We start from the raw sequence: 22,223 nt of genomic DNA, 5'->3' as shown, positions 1-22,223 counted from the left end.
GACTTATATGTTAAATAACTGGTATTAAAAGTGCTAATGTGAATAAATAACTGATATGAATCAATATTGCCCTTGAATGAAAGGAGATCAAAAGATTAATAAATGCTCTATCTCAGAATAATAAAAGTAGAGAACCCTGAATAAATTAACAATATTTATAACCCTGAGTATATAAGAGATTTGTTAGTTCCCTCGTGATTTAAGATGTGTGTTAGTTGCAGAACCAACTATGAAAATATTTTAATTTGACATTTATTAATTAGGATATTCATTATCCACTAATAAATTGTATATAATATACTCCCTTATCATAGTTTTTATTATTAACAAATCAGTGTATTGCTTTTCTAAATACTGACTTATTGAGTATACTTTGATATTGTCTGATATTTGTTTGAACTGGAATGATTAAGATGAATTACTCAAGAAAACAAACTGAATTTTGGACAAATACTTGGATTATAACTCTTACTCTCTGAGCATGCAATGTATTATGATGAAATGTGTATTGTTTTTTTCTCGTTTGTGTTTCTAAGGTCCATTTTGAGCACTTGCACCAAACAGGAATTTGGTATTTTAGCCTAATGCAAAAGGGCCAAATAATCCTGAGGTAAATAATTTTAAATTGGAAATTTAAAGATTGCATGAGAAATCTTAATGAAATGGTGAAATTTAACATGTTAAAAATCACTATGTTTAGGAGAACATTTTTTTCTTCTTAGAACTTTCATCAGTAAGTTTGAGTCTGTGGAGTAGGGAAGATATGCTGTAGATGACAATTCCACTATGCTAAGCAAAAGAGCAAATGCAAAAAGTAAGGTGAAGAGACTTTGGAGTTAAAGCAAATAAGACAATTATAGTGCTCAAAGTAACTCAGATAAGTGAAGGCAAGTGTAAGAACATGTTAATAGGGAGTTTCTGTCCCCATGCACCCAGCAGAGTGTTGGAGCAAGAGAAAAGCCAAAGATCAGGTGGAACAATGATAAGTACCATGATTGTTCACAGCAGTAACACGGTGTGCAAAAAAACATTATGCTTTGTGATGACACCAATTCTAACATTGTTAGTGAGTGGTCAATAACATGAAGTCACCCAAGGAATTAACAAGATATAGACATCTCTCATTTGACAGATAAAAGCAAGCATCTGGACTCCTGAAGTAGGTGCTAATATAGCATCCAAAAGAACCTGGTAATAGTATTTGTACATTGTGACCCATGGAAGAGTCATAGGGACAGAGCTGTGACCATCCATGGTGAAGCAAATTTTCAGAGGTGAAGTTATTTGAGAGTCAAAATTCCCCTTCCTTGATGAGGACTATCCTTGATAGGGAAGATTAAAAAGGTAGAAATACTCCTGTTAAGGAGCCAGAATATGAATTGATTATATTTGACTAATAGGAACTCAGAAAACTTGAAAGAATGATAGTTTTGATGTTTTTTGGAGAAAAATATCTCAACTTATAAGATACTGACTAATTAGATAATTCAATTACAAAGATGAAATGGAAATTTAACCAGATTAACTGAAGTCAATCAAAATATACTATCCCATATACTTGCATGTTCAACTAGAGGTAAGAAAAAAATATATATAGTAGTTTGAAACTACATTCCAAATTTTAATCATGAAAAAATACTTAAAGAGAGGAAAGAGTTAAACTGTTTCTACTAAGATTCTCTGGCAGTGATTTTTTAACAGGGAAACAAAATTTAACAGTTGTACGCTAGTAATAGCTTAGAAAAACATTCACTTACTTTCTAAAAGTGACCAATTATAAATAATGAGTGGCTTACTTTTATCCTAATCCCCCAATATTGTAGGTTTTAGAGAGTAGCATTTAACTACTATATCCTGGTAAATTTGTTCCAGATCTTAACCCCTTAGTATGTAATTACTTTGTGTTGCCCCTTAGAAAAGCAATTTAATTCAGCCTGTAACAGGCCAGTAATTTCCTCTTTGTTTTTGGCATCAGGGAACTTTTCAGATATTTTTAGAAGATAGAAAAAGTGTCTCAGAAAGTGTAAACAAGACAAATTGGTAAAGAAACACATGAGTACTTTTAACATAGTCACAAATTACTGTAGAATCTCTCTAAGCAACAAAATTTGTGATTACCACTCACCCAACTTGCAAATTCATTTACTGCTAAACAGTGACATTGAATTTATTCTCTCTCATATCTACCAAGAAGCAATTTTGAAAGAAAAGTCTTCAAAGTTTGAAAGAGTAGAGGGCATCAAAATGAATTACCTTTTGCATTTTTTTTTTCTCTCCAGATGGTTATCCACATAGTGCTGTTGTTAAGGAATCCACATTCTTTTCTGTTACTTATATTTGAATGAGCTGAATTTTTCTGAACTTTTATTACAGACTCCTTAGAAAGAAGTGAAAGAAAGCTTTCAAGCTTTGCCATTCAATGGCTCCCTTATCTGTTGTGACAATAGAGAGTGCTTCTTTATATCATGGATCCATTGTGTAGTCACAGCTCTTCTAAGACTTTAAAACTGTATCTGGAGCAGGAGAGCTTATCCACAGGACTTCACAGAATGCCTTATAGCCCACTCAATCCAGAAACATAGCCCCTGACTTCCATCAAAACTTATTTTACTAAGCTTCCTAAACCTTCAGATCTTTAGGTCTCTCTAGTCAAATTTCTTGCCTTCTTCATTTTCTCTTGTTAGAACTTGAGCCCTGTTAGCATCTCCATTTGGGAGATAGCAATTTCCATTGAGTGGAATCCTCTTCTTCCAGAGTGACTACTTATTGTATCAGGACCAAATCTTCAGTAACAGAACCACCATGCTTCCCTACCTCTGCTAGAGGACTCCTGACTTCATGTAGGGCTCCAAGTTCTGAAGAATTTATCTGAGATATCTCACATTACCTTTGTTTCCTGGTTTTTAGGTTTGTTATCCTGGAAGTCTTGCAAAATTAAAGAATAGACTGGCTCCATGTTTAAAATGAAATTTTAATAGCCATAACTTTATATGATACTCAATAAGGAAAAATGTTTTCCTGAGGATTTATCAGATATCATAAGGATGTACAGTTTTATAGGGTTAAGCTCTTATTTAGAATATTTTAGATTTTTCAACAAGTGTACAGGAAGTCCTCGATTTAAATTGTAAGGACATATAAGTATAGAAAGTGTTAAGAAGCTACTCATCAACACCTAACAAATATTTCAAAGTCCATCAACTAAAATATCATTTATATGCATGATAAGATATTTCAGAGTCTATTTCTATACTTTTGCCTAATACTCTATACTATATGCTATAAATCAACACAGTACTAATTAGAATATAGACTGATTACCTTGTATGTCAACTTCTTCAAATAATAAGCTCTTTGGAAATAAGCATCATGTCTTCTTTACCCTTGTCACTCTGACTTGCAGAATATTGCCTACAATAAAGCATGAAGGCATTCAACTGCCCTCATCTTCATCCCATCTCCAAAAGTGCATTCTTTTCTTTGGAGAATTACTGGGTTTTATTTATCTACAGTTCTTATCAACATTAACATAGTGCATATTTAATAAATTTTTCCATGAATAATGCTTTTAGAAGTTAACCTCATGCCATTAACTTGGGATGTTTTGTTTTTCTTATGTCTTAAATACTATCTTCCCCACACCAGCTATTCAATGAGAACTTATTATATGAATAAGTAAATAATAGTGTGAAGGAAAAAATGAATGAATAAAACAGAAAACTGAAGCATTTGGAAACTAAAATGAAAAAGATGAGCTCATAAAGAGAACTTAAATATATTTGTTCTTAAACATTTTACCATAGATCACAAAATAATGTCCTACTGACTTCTTTTGCTTGACCAACTTTCTTTAGGAAGAGCTGGGATAACAGGCCATGTTTCTCAAAACTAATTGCATGTGAAAAACTAGATTTTTGACCTGTTTTTAAATATGTAATATTTAGTAATAGTTCAACATCATTACCAATTGCCTGATTTGAGTAGCTACTAAGACTTTACATTGGCATACATCTTGCAATTTCCTACTAACTTCTATATTCTGCTGTCTTTAGTATTTTATGCTACTTTATTTAACATTTATGGCTTTTCATCCTTGTAGTATAGAGAAAATGAGGCATTGCAATTACCAAAAGTAACATTGTTTTATAAGACATTGTTGTATTAATTTTCTATTACTGAACAATATATTACCACATATTTATCCACTACAGAATATGACATATTTATTATCTCACAATTTCTATGAATAAAGAGTTGAGACATGGGTTAGCAGATTATTCTGTCCAGGTTGATATTAGGCTAAATTACAGGTACCAACTATGGTGACAATTTATTGTCTCTAGTCTCCCCCACCCCTCTTTTTCCCCCAGTACTAAGAGTGGAACCCAGGGCCTCATGCATGTTCATGCCAGCCAAACGCTCTACCACTGAGCTACACCTATCAGCCCCCTGTGGCTGCAATCTCATGTGAACTTCAAATTACCTTCTGAGCTCCTTCAGGTTCTTGGCAGAAGTCATTTTCTTGCAGCTTTAGAATACCCATTTGTTTCATTTCCACAGGTTAGCAGTAAAACTCTAACACAGTTCATCTTTTCCTAAGATGTTACCTGATCAGATCAAACAAACCTTCTGGGCAATGGATTAGTAACCTAATCACTAAATTAAACAGGTTATATACCCAGGTCCTGTCCACATTTAATATGAGACAATATTTAGTTAGAATTTAGCTTAGAATTTTGTCTATCACAATTAATACTTCAAACTAATAAGAAAAGACCTGAAACAGTCCATTACCTTAGAACCCAACTCCAATGTTGTTTTGCCTCTAAGCACATAATAAATATGTGTGCCAACTCTCTTCTATACAGGGCTTCAAAACTGGGTGAAAACTACATTAAAGAAGCAAACAAACTATATTGTGATTGAATTCTTGATTTCTGGACATTGAATTGAGCTTAATTATTTAGGATATTTGAGTGACTTATATAGGAGGAACAACATCCAGAGAGTACTGCACAAACTGTCGTAAGTAGTGTAGAAAATATGTGAATATTAGAGTGAAAAGGGACTGCACAATTAGATTTATGATTCCTGAAGGCCACTATTATCTAGTTTCTATTTATGTATCATTAGCCAAGAAAATAGCTCTGAAATATTTCTAGTCATTAACAAAGTATTGGTGGAGTTCTATAAAGGTATGGTTTATATGTATTTTCATGATTATATCTTGTTGTATTTCTTGTTACATTACTTGAATCAAGATGCAGATACATTATCAGAGGTTATGAACTGATTGCTCAGTAAAATGTATGTAAAGTCAGTGATATTTGCAACCAAGTAGTTCTAGTGGTCATGGATGAAGATGCAAGGTAGAAAGTTGGATAATAGTAGCAGAAGATTCTAGGGAGTGGGAAGTCAATGAATAGAATTATATGAGGCAGTTGTCTTTTGGAGAAAGCAAAAGTGTCCTTTAATTTTAGAATGGCAAAGATAAATGTAACTGCTGCAAGATTGCCCTTTAGGCATGGGGATGTAGGGTTGTACATTTACCAAAGAGCAAGAAATGTACCAGGATATAAAACCAAGCATTAAGCAAGCTCAGGAAACATAAGAGAGTTCCTAATATGAAAGAAAGAAAACCAATTAATTTTCTATGTCCAAGTTATCAGTGCCTTAATGATGACTATCCCTGGAGAAATAGTTTCAGAGTCTGGTGTGAAGTTGTCTACTGTGGGGAAGATGAGATTTGTCTTCAGTGGTGAGGTTTTGCATAGAGATGATGTTGCCTGGGATGTGGGAGATTAGTATCCACTTAAAAAAAGGATGTCCCTTAGGGTTGAGTTGGGTTTTATTATTGAGGATATATATTTTCAAAACAAGAATAGGTCATTTGTAGAAGCAATGTTGGGCCTGGATCTTAATTTACAATTTTTTTCTTTTCTGTCAAGGTGCTTTGTAGATGCATAACTAGCAAAGGTGATGTCAGTATCCATGATATTACTATTTTAAAAATTTTATTGTCTTTCTCTTTCTTTTCTCTTCTTATTTGCTTGTACTAGGGTTTAAACCCATGGTCTCACATATGCTAGGCAAGCACTCTACCTCAGTCCAAATCTTATCTTTAGTTTTATTTTGAGACAGTGTCTCCCAAATTGTTCAGGCTGGCCTCAAATTCGGGTTCCTCCTGCCTCAACCTTCCAAGTAGATAATATTGCTTTAACTCTGCTCAGAGTACTGACCCCACTTCTTCTTTGTTCTCAGTGTCAACTTTACAGGTCATTTTTTGTGTAATCATCTCTGAAAATCACCAGCCTCTCGGATTGTCTCCAGTGATCTCATTACACTTGGCTTCTGTCTCCCATGTACAAATCACCTTGCTATGGTTGGTGTTTATCATCCCCATAGACTGTGAGTTTCTTGGCATTGTTGGTAAAGTTCAGCTTTTGCTGTGAAGCAACAACGTAATCCATTTGTCTCATCATCATAGATGTATGAATTGTAGAAATTTAAACATTGTATATAACATAATATAATATGAGATTGTATCACAATCTAATATAATTATGTTATGGTTTTGATGCGAGGTGTCCCCCAAAATCTCATGTGTGAGATAATGCAAGAAGGTTCAGAGGAAAAATGATTGGGTTGTAAGGGTCTTAACTAAATTAGTGATTTAGTACTGGTAGGGATTAACTGAGTGGTAACTGAAGTGGTGGGGTGTGACTGGAGGAAGTGGGAATTGGAGTGTGGCATTGGGTATATATTTGTCTCTGGTTCATGGAGTTTCTCTCTCTTCTTTTGGATCACCATGATGTGAGCTGATTTCCTCCACCACCCTCTCCCACCATGATATTCAACCTCACCCTGAGCCCTGAGGAATGCAGCTGGGCTTTCTATGGACTAAGACTCTGAAACCATGAGCCTTGAAATAAACTCTTTTTCCTCTATAATTGTGCTGGTCGAGTCCTTTAGTCACAGCAGCAAAAAAGCTGACTAAAACAAATTATATCCTTATTCTTACATGTTATAATAGTGTTAATTAGTACTACTTAATATAATAATATGTATAAGCTTTGGCTGTGCTTTCCAACCTATTTTAATAGGCTGGTATCCATTTTATTGTAATATTCATAGAATTGATAATTTGAGAATTTGTGGTTAGTGGAGGGGCCTTTCTCTTCTAACCTTGCCAACCTGAATGGTTTCAGTACTTTATTCATGTAAAATTTTGCCTCTTACAGTTTTAAATTGCACTCCCTGATCATATGAAATGAAACATTTTCCTGTTATTTCCTGTTATTTATTAATCATGTGTGCCTCTTTAAATAACTATATAGTAATATCTTTTTTTTTTCCAGGAGGCTATTTATTGTATTAATTAATTAATAATCATTGAACACTGAGTGTATTAACCCTTTTTCAGCTATGTTTAAGGTCATCATTTTCTTCCAGGCAAATTACTATTTTGTTTAGATCCTGTTCACAAATCTAAGTATATTTGTTTTAAATATAAGTGTTCTGCCATATTATCCTTAGGACATTCAGATTTGGATTCCTACTTAAACTGGCCTTCGATAGCTCCAGATTATTGTAATGTTTTCTCTTATCTTCCTGCAGGATTTCCATGGTGTTTGTGAATATAACACTTGGATATTCAATAAAGAATTTTTAATCTATAGTATGAGATAAGGACTTAGTTAACATTTTTTAAAATGGACAATTGTCAAAAAATAAGTACTGAATATTTCTTCATTTCCCAATTATTTTAATTAATTAATTAATTAATTTTAATCATGTATATATGACAGCAGAATGCATTTTGATTTATTGTACACATTGCATCACGACCTTTCATTTCTCTGGTTGTACACGATGTAGCATCACACCATATATTCCTAAGGTAATGATGTCCATCTCATTCCATCATCTTCTTGCCCTTCTACCCCCCCTCTCCACTCCCCTTCCCCTTTGCCCCATCAAAGCTCCTCCATTTTTCCCACATATCTCCCATTATAGATCAGCACCCACTTACAAGAGAGAACATTCGGCCTTTAGGTTTTAGAGATTGGTATTACTTCGCTTAGCATGATATTCTCCAACTCCAACCAATTACTTGTAAATGCCATAATTTTATTTTTTTAATGCTGAGTAATATTCCTTTATGTATATATACTGCAGTTTTTTTATCCATTCATCTACTGAAGGACATCTGGGTTGCTTCCACAGTTTAGCTATTGTGAATTGAGCTCCTTTGAACATTGATGTGGCTGCATCACTGTAGTATGCTGATATTAAGTCCTTTGGGTATAGACTAAGGAGTGGGATAGCTGGGTCAAATGGTGGTTCCATTCCAAGTTTTCTAAGGAATATCAATACTGCTTTCCAGATTGGTTGCACCAATTTGCAGTCCCATTAGCAATATATGAGTGTGCCTTTCCCCAACATCCTTGTCAACATTTATTGTTGTTTATATTCTGAATAACTGCCATTCTGACTGGTGTGAGATGAAATCTTAGAGTAGTTTTGATTTGTATTTCTCTAATTACTAGAGATGTTTAACATTTTTTCAAATATTTGTTGTACAAATGTGTATCTTCTTCTGAGAAGTGTCTGTTCAGCTCCTTAGTCCATTAGATAAGATAGCCTCTTCAACAAATGGTGCTGGGAGAACTGGAAATTCATATGCACCAAAATGAAAATTAACCCTTATCTCTCAACATGCACAAAACTCAAAGTAGATCAAGGACCTATAAATTAGACCCTGCTCCTAATAGAGGAAAAGGTAGGCCAAGTCTTCATTTCATCTGATTAGGCTCTACCTTCCTTAACAGAACTCCTAAAGCACAAGAAATACAATCAAGAATTAATAAATGGGATGATGTGTCTGTGTCTCTAAAGAATACTGTTTTTAAGTCCTTTGGGTATAGTTTGAGGAGAGAGATAGATGGGTCAAATGGTGGTTCCATTCCCAGATTTCCAAGGAATCTCCATACTGCTTTCCATATTGGCTGCACCAATTTGCAATCCCACCAGCAATCTATGAGTGTACCATTTTCCCCACATCCTCGCCAACACTTATTGTTGTTTGTCTTCATAATAGCTGCCATTCTCACTGGAGTGAGATTATATCTTAGAGTAGTTTTGATTTGCATTTCTCTGATTGCTAGAGATGATGAAGATTTTTTCATGTATTTGTTGATTGATTGTATATCCTCTTCTTAGAAGTGTCTGTTCAGGTCCTTGGACCATTTGTTGATTGGGTTATTTGTTTTTTTGGTGCTTAGCTTTTTGAATTTTTTTTATATACCGTAGAGATAAGTGCTCTATCTGATGTGTGAGGGGTAAAATTTGCTCCCACAATGTAGGCTCACTGTTCACCTCACAGATTGTTTCTTTTGCCAAGAAGAAACTTGTTAGTTTGATTCCATCTCATTTATTGATTCTTTGTTTTAATTCTTGCATTATAGGAATCTTATTAAGGAAGTTGGGTCCTAATCCCACATTATGAAAATTAGGGCCTACATTTTCTTCTATTAGACACAGAGTCTCTGGTTTATAGCAGTACAATTCACAATAGCTAAACTGTGGAGCCAACCTAGATGCCCTTCAGTGGATGAATGGTTTAAAAAACGTGGCATATATACACAGTGGAATTTTACTCATCAATAAAAGAAAATAAAATCGTCATTTGCAGGTAAATGGATGGCATTGGAGAAGATAATACTACGTGAATTTAGCCAATCCCCCTAAAACAAATGCTCAATGTTTTATCTGATATAAGGTGGCTGACTCATAGTGTGATAGGTAGTGGGAGCAAGGGAGGAATATGTAAATTCTAGATAGAGAAGATGGGTGGGAGGGAAGGGGAGGAAGCAGTGGATTAGCACAGATGGTAGAATGTGATGGACATCATTATCCAAAGTACATATATGAAGACACGAATTGAGTGTCAACCTACTTTATATACAAACAGAGATATAAAAAATGTGATAAATATGTGTAATAAGAATTGTAATGCAAAAAATACCAAAGTACATGTATAAAGACATAAATTGGCATGAACATACTTTATATACAAAGATATGAAAAATTGTGCTCTATATGTGTAATAAGAATTGTAATGCATTGTGCTGTCATGTATTTAAAAAAATAAAATCAATTAAATAAAAATAAATAAATGGGATAAACTCAAACTAAAAAGTTTTTTCTCAGCAAAAAAAAAACAAAAAACAATCAATGAGGTGAATAGAGATCCTACATTTTGGGAGCAAATTTTTGCTGCACTCATGCCAGATAGAGCATTAATCTCCAGGATATATAAAAAATTCAAAAAACTGAACACACACACACACAAAAAAAAAAAACAACAATCATTTCATAATTATTTGAAATGTCAAATGCCATTCATTTTCCAATTATATGAGATGTCAAATGTACATTTCAGATGGAGGTCAAAGGACATGGAAGACTGGACATGGGGAAACAGACAGGAAGCGATCTACTTTCTGAGTCTGGCTTATTACACTGAGCATGATTTCTCCCTTTCCATCCATTTACCAGAAAATGTCATTCATTCTTCTTCTTTCTGGCTGGGTAAAACTCTATTGTATGTATATACATAATCTGTTGATAGGCATTTAGGTTAAGTCCATAATTTGGCTATTGTGAATTGTGCTGCTTTAAGCAGTGAAGTAGCTGTGTCACTATAGTATGTTAATTTTAGTTCCTTTGGATAAATATTGAAGAATGGGATAGCTGGGTCTTATGATGGTTCCATTCCTAGATTTTTAAGAATTTCCACACTGCTTTCCATAATGATGTTACTTATATACACTCCCACCAGCAATATGAGGTGTACCTTTTCCCCTCACATACTCACCAGCTTTTATTATTGTCTTCCTGATAATTGTCAATCTGATTGGGATGAGATGAAATCTTAGTGTTGTTTTGATTTGCATTTTCCTGATTGTTAGAGACACTGAACATTTTTTCATATGTTTGGTGGCCATTTGTATTTCATTTTTTGAGAAGTCTCTATTTAGTTATTTGGCCCATTTATCAATTGGGTTATTTGTTTGTTTGTTTGTTTTTGACATGACTGTTTTTGAGTTCTTTATATATTCTGGAAATTAATCCCTTGTCAGAATAGGAGCTGACAAAGTTTTTTTTTTTTTCTTTTTTTTTTTTTACCATTCTGTAGGCTATCTCTTCACTCACTTAATAATTTCCTTTGGTGTAAAGAAGTTTCTTACTTTGGTGGTATCCCACTTGCTGATTATGGGGTTTATTTCTTGAGCTTTAGGGGTTTTATTGTGGAAGTTATTGCCTGCACCTATAACAATGAGTATTGACTGAATGTTTTCTTTTGGGAGTTACGTGGTTTCTGTTCTAATTCTCTAGTCTTTCATACATTTTTATTTCAGTTTTGTGCAGGTGACAAATAAGTGTTGTGAGCCACCCATGGGCTGTTATGTGAACTCTGAGCATTTGAGCACATGAGGGTACTGGACTGACATTGCTGCTCTGATTGGGCCGTGCGGCATATGTATCCTTTTTGCTCACTCTGCCTTTGATCCCACACAGCACCTGAGATGTGTGTGGCCTCCCAAGATATCAGTCAATCTGATGACTATAAGACATCACCAAGCAACCCCATGAAACACAATCCCTTGCCTTATTTGGGTTGAACTTTCTCAAATGTCTTTCCCGTCAATAAGTAGGGTTTCAGTTGTGCTCTCTCTCTCTCTTTTGCCTGCCTCTTTTGCCTCCTTGTGGGAGCTGAAGAAGAAGAGCCATTGCTGAACCCCAAGGAAAATGTATATTCTGTGTCTCTGTGTGGTTGTTCAGTGCCAGCCCAATTCACCTGAAGTGATCCTTACTGATTGAGTCACGTGTTGCAGCAGATAAGGTTGTTATTTCATTGTTCTACATGTAAATGTCCAATTTTCCCTGCACCATTTGTTAATAGGTGATCTTTTCTCCATATCTATTTTTTCTACCTTTATAGAAAATCAGATATCTATATTTGATTTGTGTCAGTGTCTTTTATCCTATTTATTTAATCACAGAAATGAAAGAACTCTGCAACAAAAACTATAGAATACTCAAGAAAGAAGTTGAAGAAAACCTCAGAAGATGGAAAGACTTCCCATGTTCTTGGATATGTAGAATTAATGTCATCAAAATGATCATACTACCAAAAGCAATATACAAACTCAATGCAATCCTCATCAAAATACCAATGACAATCTTCATAGGACTAGAAAAATTAGTCCTTAAATTCATTTGGAAGAATAAGAGACTTAGAATAGCCAAATCAACTCTGAATAAGAACAGTGAAGCAGAAGGCATCACAATATCCAATCTCAAATTATACTACAGAACTGTAGTAACAAAAACAGGATGGAATTGGCACTGTTATTTTAAAATTCCAACTATGAGCAAATTTGGGTAAGCAGAGATATAGAAACCACCAGTAGAAAGGGCAGAGAGCAAAAAGGCAAAAGTGGATTCTTGCCTATAGCAGTTTGGAGTGAGTTAGAGCCAATTTCTATTCAAAAAGCAGTTTCCTCTACTCACAATATATGCTAGCAGTCAGTGGTCAGGACCTTACCATTTTCCTCAAAGTACTAATGTTTTGTAAACTTAAGGGACATTTTAATGGTGAGTTACAGAATGCTGACTCTTGAATAAAGGCACAATTAGGTTCTAGTCTTCTAGACTACACTAGGATTTACAGATTCTAGTGACAAAGGACTACTAGATAGTAGTACCTCCCAAGAGGTAATGTGATGAGAAGACACATACTAGTGGGAGTAACCTTGGGGACAGGGAAGGGTTAGCTAGTCTTACTGGGCTCTAGTGGATCAGCTAATTTGAATAGGGTATTATGTTTTAGTTGTCTGGAACTTAGTATGGAGTGATTAGTGTGACTGTGTAGTGATCTGAAGTGTGGAAACCTAATAGAGGAAATGGTCTCAGGTATAGACTTAATCAGCTGCCTAAAGAGAGGAACTGGTAAACTTCTAGGCAGAGCCTCAAGACTGGTTTAAACCAGTCTTTTTCAAAAATACTTTTTGAGTTATGATTGACATATTTAAAAAATACACATATTTAATGTATGCATGAGTTTGTAGATAAATATATATACATCTGTGAAATGATCTCCACTATCAAAGACATAAATCTATTTAAACCATAAATATATCAAACCCATAAGTGTATTAGAAGCCATTACCTTCCAAACTTTCCTCCCAAATCTTTTAATTATAGCATTTAAAGAAAAATTGTATTAGTGGTCTAAACATGGCTTAGAAGAACAAGTTGAAAAATACAGGGCTTATTCCAGTAGGTTATAGTATACACACATAAATAACTATGAAGCTTCAACATATTTTTTTTAGCAAGAGAGAGAGAGAGAATTTTTTTAAATATTTATTTATTTTTTTTTAGTTTTCGGAAGACACAACATCTTTGTTTGTATGTGTGCTGAGGATCAAACCCGAGCCGCACGCATGCCAGGCGAGGGCGCTACCGCTTGAGCCACATCCCCAGCCCCACTTCAACATATTTTATTGTTCAATTAGGGACACAGGATTCTTTGTCAGACAATTCCATGATTTGTGGGGCTGGTAAAAGAGAAGTATTAATTGAAAAAAAAAAAAAAAAAGAAAAAGAAAAAAAAACCTAACAGACTTTTCACCTGGAATTTCTGGTTTAAGGTAATTCCTTAAATACTTAAAAGTAACAGTAAAAATGTGCTAAATGGGCAAAGTTAATCTTGAATTTAACATGATTTCTAGTAAAAAAGACTGAAGTTCTAATATATGACAAAATACTGCAATATGAATGGCTGAAAGGCTCAAGAAGATGGGAATGTTGGAATGTATCTGTTATGTAAAACAACCTGATCTGTCCTTCTTTCTTCATATGGGCTGGGAAAGAGAGCCTGAAAGATCTAATGTAAGACCAAATCATTTAAGAAACATGTTGATGACAGGTCCAACAGTGCTCTTGAAAAGTTCTGTGATGATTTAACTCAAAGATGCAGGTGATGTGGATGAGGCCACAGTGCAATTCAGTTGATTGGTCTCAGTGGGAATGGAATTGTCTATAGCTAGAAGCCCAGTGGTAAATTTAACTCTCAGGGACCCAAGTGGAATAATTATATCCTCAAAACATATAGAGATTATGGGGCTTGTTTTTTTTTTTTTTTATTTTATCCTCAGTAATATAGTGTGCTTGATAATTTATTCACTGGTGTTTTAGAATTGAATTAAACTACTAAATTAATGTGATAGTTATTGACATATATGAGAAAAATATTAGATCTTGGAGGCAGAAAACTTGATTTTATCATTATGATGGAGATTTATGGTCTCTCAGTTCATTAAAAAATGAAACCAGTTTATACAGTTTCTACAACTTGACCATCTTGATTGATGGCACACCAGAATCCATTCAAGAAGAACCTAGCAACAGATATATATCTTGAATATCCTTTTATACCTTCTCAGGAGGAAGTGAAAGACCAAATATTCCAGAATCATTATGTTCTGGGTCTAAAACATTTTGGTACCTAATAATGAAGTGGAGAGCTCAGAGTAGTCAGTAAGTCCAGGGTCACCTCAGTTCCACTGCAACCTCAGACCCATTATATAGTTATTTTTCCCAGCCTAAGTTTACAGATGATATGGCTATAAGTAGTGACTATCATAATTCCCACACTATTTTCCTGATCCATAGAGATAAAATGTTGAGGTAGGAAAGGTCAAACAGAAGGCACTAGAACTGCACCTGCTTAACCTTGCCTTGCAGGAAGCAGAACAAAACAAAAATATCATATCCCTAGAGGAATTACAAAGATTAGCACCACCCTCAATGGTTTGAAATATGCAAGAGTGCTAATTCCTACCACATCCCCATTTAACATGCCTATTTGGATGGTGTAAAACCAGATGTGTCAAGAAGAATGACAGTCGATTATCACCAACATAATTAGGTAATGATTCCAATCACAGCTGCATTTCCAGATATGGTATCTCCCCTGGAGAAAATTAACACAGGCCCTGACACCTGGTATACAGCTATTGAAATAGCAATGTGTTTCCTCCTATCTCTGTCAGCAAAGAAAAGCATAAGCAGTTTGCTGTCACATGACAGATATAAGAGTATACCTATCTTGTTTTATTTTAGAGCTGTGTACCTCTCTAGTTCTCTGCCTAAAATATTCTGGACTAGGCATGCACTTTTTTTGACACTTTACAGATAGCATCACTAATGCAATTTCATTATATTCCTGATTGCATGATCATTCCACATTGAATAGGCAGGAAGTCTCCAACATTCCAAGCCTTAGTAAAACACAGGCGTATTAAAGGGTGACAGATAACCCCTCAACATTCAAGCGTCTGTAAAATTGGTGAAATATCTTAGAGTTCTATGGTCTGAATCATGTTTATTAATGCTGTCAAAAGAAAGAAAAATTGTAACATCTTACAACAGTAACTATTGATGAGCCGGCACAACATTTAGTGGGCCCTTTTTAGATTTTGAAGGCAATCTGTATGACATTTGTGCATGGTGTTCCAATCCATTTCTTGATGAATTCAAGGGACTGCTTATTATGACTTTGGCCCAGAGCAGAAAAGGGCTTCTAATATTTCTAAAATACTTTGCAAAATTATCTGCAATAGGGCCCTATGTCTCAGAAACTGTTGTAAATGAAGTACATGGGTCAGAGAGATAATATTTGTGGAGTCTTGATGAATCTTAGCGAGAGGTTTGCAGTTTCATGTCACAGGATTTGGGGGTAAAGTCAAGTTGTTTTCTATTGACAAATTTTATTTTCTACTTGAATTAGTGTATCTTGGTATTTCTGGGCCTTTTATGCCTCAGTTGAGATATAAACATTTATATGAATGTGGTAGGCTAAATAATCACCCCCAAAGACAACTACATCCTAATTCCTAAAATCTTTACATGTTTCTTTTTTCATGGAAAATAAAAAATAAAAAGGACTAGGTAGATGTGATTAAAGATCCAGAAGTGAGGAGATTATCTTGTATTATTACACTGTGGACATAATGTAATCAGACTAGAGGAAAACGGAACTGTTAATGTTGGTAAAAAGAGATGGCAGGAGCAAGAAAGACAGACAGAGAGATATTGGAAGAGAGAGATATTGGAAGATGCTCTGTGTTTGATTCTGAAGATGGAGGAAGTTACCATGAGCAAAGGAATCAAAAGGTTGCTGAAAAAGGAAAGAAAGCAACTGTCCTCATAGGCCTCTAAAAACAATGTGGCTCTTTTAACAACCTGGTTTTTTGACTCCTGACCTCCAGAACTATAAGAAAATAAATATGAATTGCTTAAGCTACTATATTTGTAGTAAATCATAACATTGTTGATAGAAAACTAATACAATGAAATACAATATTAAAATCAAAGCTCCCTTGTTCATCAGGCACTGGTTGTTATCTGATCCAAAAATAATAACTACTCATTTACAAAATACACATAATTATACCTGCCTGAATAAGATATTCAAATTAAATTTTATAATGAAAATAATATTTAGGAGACTGGGTCTCAGTAGCTCCTAAAATCTCAAAAGTGTGCTCATAAGCAGATGTACTAGATCTCCTTTGTTTTTCTTCTTCATCCAAAACTCATACCTATGGATCCTGGTAATAATGAATAGAACACTATCTGTATGTTTGACTTACACTATTCAGGGGCTTTTCTTTTTCCTATAGCCTCCTCAGGATAAATCTAAAAGACATTGAAGAAAGGAAACTGTCCTTGTAGACAGATGTTTAAGTGGTGTACTTGGTTGTTCAATTGTCTTAAAGGAAAGAAAGCCAGAGATAGAGATCAATAAAAATTCACAGACAATAGTAAGTTCTTTTACTAGGTGTTGAGTGGCTCACACACACACACACACACACACACACAAAAAAAAAACAGATTGGAAAATGCTCCAGAAATTCTTAAGAAAATATGTGTGGATGCATAAGCATGGAATGGGAAGACTTTTATGTCACATGGAAATGCCTAACGAAGAACCTTTTCTGCAAAGAAAGCACACAGAGAGTTATTCAGATGTATTAGATGAGGAGTACTGTAAATATCAGTCTCTTTCTCTAAAGTCCTAGTGCTTTTCAGTTATCTCATAATTGGAATGGAGGAGGAGATGATGATGAGCCAGAGTTCAATGACATGAATATTCTCTTATCAAAGCTAACCTTGTTATTAGCACTGTGGAGTGAAGAATGTGCCTGTGCCAGAGACCAACACTGAATACCTGATGTACTTCATTTACATGGGGGAAAACAGCTGACAACCTGGGGGAAATTTAATCACTTATTTCACCTTTGAGGGAATATGGAGGGAGAAGTTGACCCCTTAGTAATTATCTATTTCTATGGTTTTGCATGTAAAGTTGCTTCTTACTACTTAGAAGCAATTTAAAAAATAAATAAATTGTAGGCCTGGTTTCATACTCACAGAATGAACTGGTTCATTGTGTTTCATTACGCAGAAGAAACTTGCTAGGTAGAAGAAAAACTAAATTTAGTGTTTCCTTTTGAGTTCAATTGTAAGATTCATAAATATTTATTAAAAACTTGTTCATGAAGGAATTATTTATAAATTCATAAGGATAAACATTACAGAGAAAACATTCCTTGATCTCAGTACAATGAACTTTAAGACAGAAAAAAAATGTTGAAAACTAACAAACAACAACAACAAAAAAATAAGTTAAAAAAGCTTACTTATAACAACATTTCTGATTGATAAAATACAGACCTGTATGTGTATACGACAATAATAGAGCTAATTAAAAATATTAATAGTTTTAAACTAATTCAATTCAAATAAAAATCTTGGTTTCATAATTTCAAAAGTACACTGAAACTCATGTGTTAGAGTTATAGAAATTGAAAAACGTATTGCTACATATATTGCACCTTGTATTTAGGAATTAAATATCTACCATCCACCAATACACCTGTGTTTGAAGAACTGGAATAGGCACTCTAAACACAGATATTGCAAGCAATAGGTGACCCTTAAATGAATAAGTGAACAAAACAACTATGTTAGGGAATTTGGCATAGAAACTCATGTATGTCTAAAATCACTTGGAATTAAAACCATCCTTTGAAATGCTGAAGCTGCAGTCATGATGATTGTAGAATCCTAAATATAGGAATATATGTATAACCTCATTCTACATTGTTTATAAACCCAGAATTCCCAGCAGATGCATGCCTAAAAATAAAATACATCCTGGAGGTTGGAGTTGTAGCTCAGTGGTGGAGTGCTTGCCTACAACATGTGAAGCACTGGGTTTGATCCTCAGCACCACATAAAAATAAATAAAATAAAGGTATTATGTCTAAAACTAAAAAATTTTTAAAAAGAGAAAAAAAAAAAAAACACAGCCCAGGGTACACAGGATGCCCTCTGAAAAAGTATCAAAATCTGCTAAAGATAAAAACATAAATAGAGCACTCTTCACGATAGAGATTCAGCATGCTTAATGAAACAAAGGCTTATACTAAAAAAATTAGAAAACATTTAAAATTAGTGTTAAAATGAAAGAAACCATGGAGAGAATTATAAAATCAAAGACATGCAGGACCCCTAAAATGCATGATATAAATTCAAAGATGTATACATTTATTTTTCCAATGTCAATTCTCTGCTACACATCTACAATTAGAAGAAATTTCAGTCATAATCCTACACTTTTAAATATAGTCCTAAAATATAAATGGATAACTAACAGACCACAAATGCCTAAGGAAAAAAAAAATCATAAAAATATGCAGGAATGAGCTAGGCAAAATGGCACACAGCTGTAATCTGCTCAGGTTGCTGAGGTAGGAGGATAGCAAGTTCAAAGCCAGTCTCAAGCAACATATCAAGGCCCTAAACAGCTCAGTGAGACCCTGTCTCTCATAAAATACAAGAAAGGACTAGCGATGGAGATCAGTGGTTAAGTGCCCCTGGGTTCAATTCCTGGTACCAAAAAAAAAAAAAAGCAAAAATGAAATATACTTGTTAAATATCAAAACTGATAATAACATATAAACTAAAGAAGTTTTATAAAATAAGGGTAACAAAAAGAAATCAGAACAAGGACAAAAAAAAAGAATCCAGAAATGATCCTATTCATAAAGAGAAATTCGTTACATGACAACAATGACATTAAAAAATCAAATAAGAAGTAAGCCAAGATGGCGGGACAGAGGGAGGCAGCATTCTGTATTTCTCAGTGGCCTGAGACTCAAGTAGTGAGAATACTGCTTATGTGTGGGCAACAGAGGACACCCCCACAGCTGGTCCTGTGCAGGAAGGACAGCCTTGTGTCCATGCAGGGCTCTAGGCCCCAGTGTCAGGGAAGGACTCCCAAATATTTTCACAAAAAGGACTCCCAAATACCCGAGTGGGTCAACATCAGCACAGAAATTTTGACCACCCACCCAGACAGAAATCCCAGGCGCAGGAATTCCAGCTGCCATTTCCATGTGGACCCCCATCTACCAACATGGGGCTTTCCCAGTGGCTTCCATCTTGGAACTCTGCAGCAACTGAGATAGTCCCCTATGTGAGGTAGCCTGCTTGCACCATGGGACATCGCACAGGATTTGAGATGAGAGCCACAACACTGCACACCACAGAGCACACCTCTGAACACACAGCCCAATGCCATTACCTGACCCAACACCCCATTGCTGAAAGCAGCTTCCTCCATCTTGGGTCACCTTCATAACTATCTTTAGTCGGGGCAACTCCCAATTTGGAACTCTGGTTGACCAGGTACCCATAATTGCTCTCTCTCTCTCCTCTCCCCAGCAGCCGCTAACCTGGCACAGTGACTGCCCAATACAAAAGAGCTCTCTGCAACAGGTGCACAGCCACCAAGGAGCAACATGCAAGACCTCCAGAGAGAAAGATCCCATATTAGGAAGTAGAAAGGGAGAGGGTCAGTGAGAGACACTTTAGAGACTAACATAGAAACCAGGAAATGTGAGGTCTACATGCGAGATATGGATAAAAGACCAGACACCCACATCATATCAGCAGGCCCTGAAGGAGATCTTGAGGTACAATCTCCCTTTGGTGACCAGCGGGAACTACACTCCACTTCAGGTGCCCTGTACCCAAGAGTAATTCTCTCACCCTGGTCACATTCACCATACTGAGGGCAGAGATAGTAGCTAACAACAGACAGGAACACCTATTGGATGAGAAGGGAAGCAGGAAATATACTGATCTCCAAACCAAACATTTTTTTTTTGTTTCTTCCTTTGAGTGTTTTTTTCTTCTACTTCCTCTGTATTCTCCTACCCTCACAACCCCAACATGTGAAACCACGTACTTTCTATGGATTAGGGTACTGAGAACGTGGATGTCTGAATAGGATACTACAGTGGAGTTGTATATTCTTTTTTTCCCAACCTGTTTTTACTATTTTAACATTTTTATTTTTCTTAATATATATGTGTGTTTGTTTTCTGTACTCTACTGTCTTCCCCCTTACTTGTCTACTTAAAAATACTTCCACTCTCTTCTTTTCCTACTAACCTTCTTCTTTAGATTTCTCTTTCACACTTCCTAAGATCTAAAAACTCTATTTCCTCACCTCCTACATCCTTAGCACATCATCCTACACCTCACCTCCAGTTCTTTGTCTACCATCACAAATTGTAAATCCTTTTGCAAACCTACTGATTATATTGTAGATAATAATTGAATTAATCTTTTCTAAGCATTGTGGCCAAACTGTAAATGCCTTAATAGCAACCATTTGATTTAAGAATGTATATTGTTTATATTGGATTCTGATAACATTGTCTTTCCTCTCAAAGGAGAAGTATTGGAACACTACAGGGGCACTATAAGTCTATAAAGTAAAAATGGTAACACCTTAGTTTCACAAAGCCAGAAGGGAAGCCACATGATCAACAAGGGAGATAGAGGTTCTAAAAAAACCCCAAACATACAGAAATCCTGAAAAGAAAGAAACAATAAAGAAAATTAAAAATTCAATTGAAAGCATCACCAACAGAGTCAACCACTTGGAAGATAGGACATCAGACAACGAACACAAGATATATATTCTTGAAAAGAATGCAGATGACATAGTGAAGATGGTAAGAAACCATGAGCAGAATATTCAAGAAATATGAAATAGCATAAAAAGACCAAATTTAAGAGTTATTGGGAGAGAGGAATGCATAGAGTTCCAAACCAAAGAAATGAAAAATCTGTTCAATGAAATAATATCAGAAAATTTTCCAAACATGAATAATGAAATGGAAAGCTAAATACAAGAGATTTACAGGATGTCATATGTACAAAATCACAACAGATCCACACCAAGTAACATTATAATGAAAATGCTTAGCATACAGATCAAGGAGAGAATTTTAAAAGCCAAGAGAGAAAGGTATAAGATTATATATAGGGGGAAACCAATTAGGTTATGTGCAGATTTTTCAACCCAGACCCTGAATGCTAGGAGATCCTAGGACAACATATACCAAAAAAGAAAAGATGCCAGCCAAGAATCTCATATCCACCAAAATTAAGGTTGTGATTTGATGATGAAATAAAAACCTTCTGTCAGGGACTAGAAGGAAATTCTCCTTCAAAGATTAGCCTGACAGCCCCCTGGGAGACATCCTGCCTGGGAGGCATCCTGCAGCTACCTATCTCCCTGGAACATCCTGTGGTTATCAGGATCATCAGACATCTTGCACCTGGCAGTTTTACCACCCACATCCAGCAGTTGTTGATTAGAGAGCTTCCCCATCCCCAGCATATAAATACCCCTGTGTGAACAATAAAAGTTTGCAGCTTGATCAGACACCTGTCTTGCTGTCACCTTTCCTGTCTCTTGTCCCTTCATTCCTCCCCATCTAGGTTCGCTGCCCACATTGAGACAGGACAACCTTCCATGATAAACAAAATTTAAAAGACTTTACAGGTAGAAAAGCTTGACAAAATATTCCTTGAAGAGGAAATGAAAAACAACAATGAAAATCAACAGAGGGAGGTATTACACTAAAGGAAAAACTAATCAAAAGAGAAAATAAGTCAAATTAAATAACAAAAATGCCTGGGAATACAAATAATACAATAGGCTAGCAGATTGGATCAAACAAACAAGCAAACAAACAAACAAAAAAGATCCAACAATATGCTGC

The sequence above is a fragment of the Marmota monax genome, unplaced genomic scaffold (assembly GCF_021218885.2).
Source record: "Marmota monax isolate L192 unplaced genomic scaffold, Marmota_monax_Labrador192_F-V1.1 WCK01_AAM20220418_F8-fsc00241, whole genome shotgun sequence".
In the NCBI taxonomy this organism is placed as follows: Eukaryota; Metazoa; Chordata; class Mammalia; order Rodentia; family Sciuridae; genus Marmota; species Marmota monax.
This window is presented reverse-complemented; position numbering follows the sequence as displayed.